Source organism: Palaemon carinicauda, chromosome 1, assembly GCF_036898095.1.
Source record: "Palaemon carinicauda isolate YSFRI2023 chromosome 1, ASM3689809v2, whole genome shotgun sequence".
NCBI lineage: Eukaryota > Metazoa > Arthropoda > Malacostraca > Decapoda > Palaemonidae > Palaemon > Palaemon carinicauda.
Window position 1 is genome coordinate 112,130,202 of NC_090725.1, and position 7,769 is coordinate 112,137,970.

Sequence of the window (7,769 nt, forward strand, 5' to 3'; positions counted from 1 at the left end):
ATAACTGTCAAAATGAAATAAAAAACTCTTAGCTTATACGATGTAAACATATTTAACTGGTCTCTACCCACCACCCTGGGTGTGAATCAGCTATTATATATTCACCGGCTAAGTTAAATATTTAAAAATGATATTTTAATTATAAAATAAATTTTTGAATATACTTACCCGGTGAATATATAAATTAAACGACCCTCCCTTCCTCCCCAATAGAGACGCAGTGGGATGAGAAGAAATTGAGTCTTTGTTTACATCGAGAGAGTGGTATCTGGCCGACAGTTGGCGCTGGTGGGCACACCCGCAACCTGTATAGCGATCGCTGGCGAGTTTTTACTGTTTTTTGTCTGTCGAGCAACAGAGTTGCAGCTATTATATATTCACCGGGTAAGTATATTCAAAAATTTATTTTATAATTAAAATATCATATTTAATTAATAATAAGTTACCAAGATATATGTGCATCGAGGTGTAATCAGCAAGGTTTCATTTATTAGGACAAATATAAGTTGTTGTTCATTACCCCTGGATGTGAAAAATTGTAGTAATATATAACAATAACAGTCATAGCTATCATCTCCAGGTTTGTTGATATCCAGGGTGCTTCTAGTGGAAGGAATATTTTTAAGCTTCACAGATGCTTTGGACACCGTAGCCATTTAAAGAATGAATGAAGATATATTTGGCCTCGTTGAGTAGACAATCTTACGGAGTACAGTACCAAGTTTAGTTATGGTACAGTACGTCCCACAGATTGGAGAATAACCGTTCTCTACAACCGGCAGTTTTGTACAGCATTATCCCAACATATAGGAACATATTAAAACTTGATAAAATCTGGAAGTGGTAAGTACATAGTAGTAAATTATTAGGAATGAAAATAAGAATGAGTTTTTAAGAGTATTTTTTATAAGTTCTACAATCTACAGTAGTCTTATTGGAAAAAATATTGGGAGAATATCTTTTTTTTACAGCCAACATTTGTGTTTTTTCATGAATCGTAGACATTCCATTCGTAATTCTCAAGATTTTTCTTGACTGAAAGATTAAGTTCTCTTTAATCTATTATAATTCACATTTTCAGATATATTTTAAAGAACATTCATCCTGCGACTTATCAAAGATGCAAGTATCAAGTATCTCAGAATTTCAAATTTGACTGCAGCTCATTTCTTTTTGCCACACTATGCCAGTCCTTATGTTAGTCTATTCCATTTTTTAATTAGGAATTGTGCATCCCTCGAAGGGAATACAATATAACCGAATACTATAAGAAAGAAATATTGTCTTTCCTGCCATAGGGTCCGTGTATGACTAAGCATGCACAAACTTGGTGTGTATAAGGGAGATGCTAAGGTTACAGATTCTCAATATACATGTCACAACACATCACCAACTGAGGAACAATACTCTTCACTGGGAAAATGTCAATACCACCTAGGGATTTTTCTTTACCACTGAAAACCAACTTTTGTTCCTGTTAACAATGAAGATGTCTGTAAATCTGCTCCTGTATTAAAAACTTTCATTGGAAATTCTTCGGCGCTGAATCTCCAATTGGTAACTGTATGTCGTTTTTGTCTCCCCAGGTGTACGTTGATTTTGTACAGAAATGCCGTGGGCCACCTCATTCAACCTAGCTTTATTTAATAGTCAGCCAACACATGTGCACGCAGCGACGCAACATGATGCCCGGTACTGGATACTCAAGGTATGGCTGAAGAGCAACCTCTTCCTCAACTACTGCCATCACTGCTTCATGCCCGGAGATTGAGCGGTACTTCTGGAATAAAGGGTCCGAGTCCAATAATGCTCTAGGACACCCAACTTCCAAACTTCCATCCAGGTAAAGTATGGCAATTTGGAGATGGTGTTCCTACTCCCAATACCACGTCACCCCTCTTGCCGATGGATCAGGGACTCATCAAAAAGTTTAAGGCCCATTTACAGCAGACACATGATGGTGGAACTATAGATAGCCATTGATAATGATTCTTCCCTGAAGTATTGGATGGGTTTCATGTTTGCAGACTTTCTCCATGTTGTCGAGGAATCATTCAACGTCAAACCACAAATGAGGCATGTTTTATGGAAGTGACTGTATGAAGGATTTTGCCAAATTTAGTACTGATGAAGCCTTCAAACAGATGGCGAAGAAAGTGACAGCCAAATGCTTCCAGGAAGTGGTGGAGGATGATGTCTTGGAGTTGCATGATGAGGTGACCAAGGAAGACCTTGCTAATTAGTCTGTTCTGCAAGTGAGAAAGAGGAGGATGCAAAGGATGATGAACCTGACAAAAATGAAGGCATCACACTTGAGAAGTTGGAGGAAATTTGTTGGAAGCTGTAGACTGAGTAGAATGTGACTTAGAGCATGGACCCCTCAGTTCAGGCGGAGTATTGACGACGGTTTTGCACCATACAAGTATATCGTGGATGACAAAGAAGCAGCAGCTCCCCATGACGATGTTCTTCGGCCCTCTTGTGAAACAGCCCCCTCTTTTGCCAGCCACAGAATCTCCTGAACCTTAAACCCCTTCTCAAATGACACCAATGAAACTCCCATAAGAGTGACGATAATGATAGTATTGCCGATCTTCCTTGCACTTTACTCACACCAGAAAGGTAAGAAATTTTTTAGTACTTAAAATCATTTTACGAATAATAGTTACAAAAGAAAAAAAAAAAAAAGCTGATTAACATGTATTATAGTTTATGTATTTGAAACTTCTGAAAATGATTCAGTTCAAAGTTTATTGTATATTATCATTACTGTATTGTTTACATAATTTTTCTTTACAGCAATGATGACTCGTCCAATTATGTCATGCAATGCAATTACAGTACATCTCTTCACCGCTTATCCATTTGTAACTACCGCTTATCATTATCATCACTCCACTAATTGTGCCTCTTGGCAGGATATGCAATAAGTCGAGAGAGATATATCTATTGGCATTTGTAACTAATACAGGAGGTCCTCGGGTTACAACAGTCTCAAATTACAACGATTCGCCGTTATGAACAGGTTTCCATAAGGTACATAAAAAATCTGTGTAACTCTGATTCGAGTAACGATGATTGGTTCGTGAATATGCCTAGCTACTTGCCAATGCAGAGGGCAGTTAATGCCGTCGCCTGGCTGCGAAGTAGTGCAATACGCATCACTTTAGCATCAATTCGCCATCTTAGCTTACGATAGGCATTTGAGACTTACGATAGGCACTTGAGATTTTGGTGTTGCTCTTTTTTGGATGTAGTTGTGCCTTTTTTGGCTATACATCATTTCTGGAAAGTGTAAAGGACACTTGTGATGGCAGTGTTTACAAAAAGAGGTAAGCCATTACCATGGAAATTAAAGCGAACATTTATTAGTGAAGCGAAACGAAAAAGGGAGACCCCTGTGAATATAGGTCGTTTGTTAGGCCTTAGTCATTCTATGGTTACAACCATCATCAAGGATAGACAACACATCACTGAGTATGTGAAAGGATCTTGCCCCTATGAAGTCAACCATTATTATACAACAATGCAGTGGATTCATGATTGAGATTAGAGGGTTATTAATGCTTTGGTTGGGTGGCCAGAATCAGTGGTGTATCTCAGTGGGCGTTATGGTAATTCAAGAGAAGGCTGAGTGTGTGTTAGAGACCTTGAAAAGTCAAAAGGGGGAAGGAAGCGAAAGTGACGAGATAGTGGCCAATAAGGGGTGGGTTTTAAGATTTAAGGCTCATGTCAATTTGCATAACCTCAAGGTGCAATGTGAAGCTCCTAGTGCTGATAATGAAACAGCAAGTGAATTCCCTAATGCCTTGGCTGAGATTATTCGTGAAGATGAGTTTTGTACTAAACAAGTCTTCAGTGTTGATGAGACAGGTTTATTTTGGAAGCATATGCCAAATTGGACCTTTATCACCAAGGAGTGACTGACTGACTTTGTTTCTGGTGACTGCAAGCTGAAGCTTATGCTTGTGTATCAGCCTGAGTATCCCAAGACACTCAAATGGGTTTGGAAGAGTCATCTAGAAGTCTAATTTATCCCTGAGGTTGAGTGGTATTGTGCTAAAAAGGGCCTACCCTTTAAGGTGCTGCTATTGCTTGACAATGCCCCTGGTCACCAGGCCAACTTGGCTGACTTCCATCACAATGCCAAGGTGGTTTACTTGCCACCTAACACTACTATACTTTCTTTGCCAAACAAACTGCGCGGGAAGTAACTGCAAAGAGATTCTTCCCCTAGGGAGGGGAGGATGATGGATTTCCCAGTCCACAGATTTTCCTTATGCAGACCACAATCTGCATATAGGAATGGTCTGACTCTCTCTGATCGATGGTGGACACCTTAGGGCTAGCTGGTTGAGGCAGCGCGCCATCAGAGTGCTCAGAATTTTCAACTTTTGACTCTTCCAACTCCAGACTCACACCCATAGGATCCTGGGTTGGATCAGGTTTGTCAATGAGTCTCAACAGGAGCAAAAGGCCAAGAGGAGAAGTTCTGCTCCATAGCCAACAACGAGACGGGTACCAAACCGAAAGCACTTTCGAAGCCCAGTTCTTGGAAGGGTTCTTGTATCCTTTTGCTCCCAGGGCTTGGCCGCGAAGGAGACAAGAAGACTGGCAGTCTCCTTCTGATGAGGCACCGCCAGCTGTGAAGCCTGCTGAGGGACCATGGGAGCAGCCACTGGCTCTGAAGAAAGCGTCAGCTTGTGGCACGAGACCCGCTGGAAGGAACTGTGTTCCAAAGGCTTAGGGGAGGTTGAAACCAACCCGTGCAGAGGCAACTGTGAGGTACTGTTGCACACCAAGCTTCAGTGCCTCCAAAAGCTATTCCTTTGTGGGGGAGCCTGAAAGCCCAAAGGAAGGCCACAAATGACACAAGGCATCAAGAAAACTTAACTCCCTTAGGGTCACCACTTCGCTAGGGAAAGTGATGTGGTCCTCCGAGCCTGAAGGTTATCTGGGGGTTAAATGGACATCGCTCTTGTTCGATCATCCCACCAGAGGAGGCTGAACTAGCAGTCAGTGGGGAGGATACAAGGCGCTGGACCTCAAGGAAAACCTCAAGGGAGAATTCTGTTGCCTACCATACTGCTCCACTGGAAGGATGGCCACTCCCAACACTGGTCACAAGGAGAAGCCTTCGTCCAGAAGTATCGTCTGCATGCAGGGCAAAGGTGGCGAGAATCCATCGCCTTCGTGGACATAAATGTGCTGCAGGACAGTCAGCAATGCCCGGACAAACCTGCACTATTGCAATCCTCATCAAGCCAAATACACCTGTAAGAGCAAAACAATAGAGTTAGTTTATGACCAGGCAAATTTATTAAGATTAATGGGAGAGCGAGACAGCACACCTTCACTCTACCAAGCCCAAAAAAAGTGACGTACACTTGGCAAGTGTGAGCTGGGTGTTTGGTCTACCCCTTGCTATCCCTTCTAACTAGTGGAGGGCTGTTGACATCTCACATTAAAAGTTTAAGGCTAGTTCCAGTTTTGCTGAAAACATAATTGTTCCAATACGAAGTACTTACCTCAAACTACTTTCTAAGGAGTATGTGGGATCTCCTCCCATCCGACCAGAATTTTATGTAGTTTACCCTACTCCCGTTTTCTATGCGGGGGCATCTCTGGCGGAGTGATACATGCCCAGAGATGACCTGGGGTCAGAGAGCATGCTTGCTCAGGTCTCACTCTCCAGTAAGTTTCTGGTCGCGTCGGCGTTAACACCCCAACGCTCTCTCTTAACCCAGTGCGACCCTTTGTGTCTCACGCGGTCCCCACGTGGTCCCTTTGTGTGTTTCCCTATCCTTTCCCTCTGTGTTCCTGTGTCTCGTGGTGTATTACTATTGCATTATGGAGTATCCCCGTCGTTGCCCTGGGCCTGTAGCCGGGAAATCGTGTGGCGCTTTCCTCTCTAACCCTGAAGTTGACCCGCACTCCTTGTGTTCGTCGTGTAGGGGCAGTGTGTGATCCCCTACAGCCACGTGTCCGGAGTGCAAGTCCTGGAATGAGGTGCAGTGGGTGCGGTACGGCACTAAGAAAAAGAAGACATCTCGTCGGTCCCCTTGGAAGTCCAGCGTCGCTTCGCCCGGAGTGCCGTCGGACAGAGTCTCTCTGCCGTCTTCCCCTACCCAGAGTAGGGGTCGAGGTAAGTCTGTTGCGGGGAAGCGACCTGTGGCCCTTCCCCAGGAGTCTGAATTACTGGACAGTGGGATTCTGTCTTCGGTCCAGGCAAGTTGGGGGCCTGAGGGGGCGGGCAGGTGTGTATCTGGAGGACGGAGCCCTGGTGAATGCAGGTCCCGTCTCTTCGGATGATCCGATGTGGGGAAAAACAGTAACAGTCTCTTCTCTAGTCTCGTGGGCAGGTTTTTCAGGTGCGTCAGCAGCCGAGGGTGCTGCCGAGAAGGACGACTCGCCGCCATCAGACCCCCTCGGGTGGGCGCCTCCGAAGACCCCCTTCAGGTCGCCCCTGAGGACAGAAGAGGACTTTGAGACCTGGTTCCCCAGGGAGGAGCTCCCCCGCTCCCCTCCAACGCCTTCAGCTTCGTTCCCGGTGGACTTCATGGAGCCTTCTTCGCCGGCCGAACCCCATGCGGTACCACCAGCAACGCGGCAAGTCTCAGCCCCTCCAACGAGGTCCTACAGGTCTTCGGGCTCCTCGGTAGAGGCCTACTCTTATTCATCAGAAGACGGAGATCCGAGGGACCATAGGAGGCGACGAGATAGGTCCCGCAGGAGAAGATCTCGATCACGCTCCCGTTCACACTCTCGCCACGAGTGGAGACGTTCCAGGTCCCCAGGAGGAAGTTCAGGAGAAGTCTTTCGCCGGAAGAAGAATGGGTACGAGTCTCCATTCCCCGTAGCCAACTCCTGGGGGTTGCAGCAGTCGCGGGCACCTCGGGATGGCGTCCCAGGCCCCGCTCACCAGTAGGATTGGTCGACGAGAGGAGGTATGACCGACGGAGGAACTCGTCGCATCAGGCACCAAGGGACAAGCATAAGTCCGCGAAGGTTCCGACTCCACCCGCCCAGTGGGGAGAGTCGCCCCTTCGGTCTGGCAGCCGCGTCCCGGCCTCTAGATCGTCGTTGAGTCGTCCGGAATGGGAGAAGGACCTTTCCTCGACAGGCAAGCCTGCAGACCCATGGTCCGTCAGGAGAAAAGATAGGACCAGGACGGAGTCCTCCGTTCCAGCGGCGATACCCGTCCTACTACCTGAAGAGAAGGATCTGGATCACTCTAGGAGGATGCCTCCTCCCCGTGCGGCTCCCCCCGTCGAAGGTCCTTCGTCACGAGAACTGAGGCTCCCATCGGAGAAGGTGGAAGACGGAGAAGGTTCGCCAGCGGAGGTCTCCGCATACAGGAGGATGATAGGCCTCATCCGGCGGCACCATAGGCTGGATGAACCTGAGCCCTCTTCTGACGAGGTCTGGCTCTCGAGCCTCAACAGATTGGTGGATGCACCTGTGCAGCAGAGGCCCTCGCTAGCCCTCCCTTTGGCAAGGGACGTGAAGCTGAGACTGGTGCACGTGAGCAAGGTCATGGCCAACTATGTTGAAGCCCCCAAGAACCAGAGTGCGTCTAGACTTCTTCAGGGCCTGAAGACGCAGTCCCGGTTCTACCTCCCTGAAGGACACCGCGCGGGGGCCTGCGCAGTAGAACCGGCAGTCGCCATCTTGGGACGGGGCAGCAGAGGAGAGAGCTACCACGGCACCGGTTTGTTTCTCCCCTGTGGAGACTGCCATGATGAAGGAACTGGATTCTGAGGAAGAGG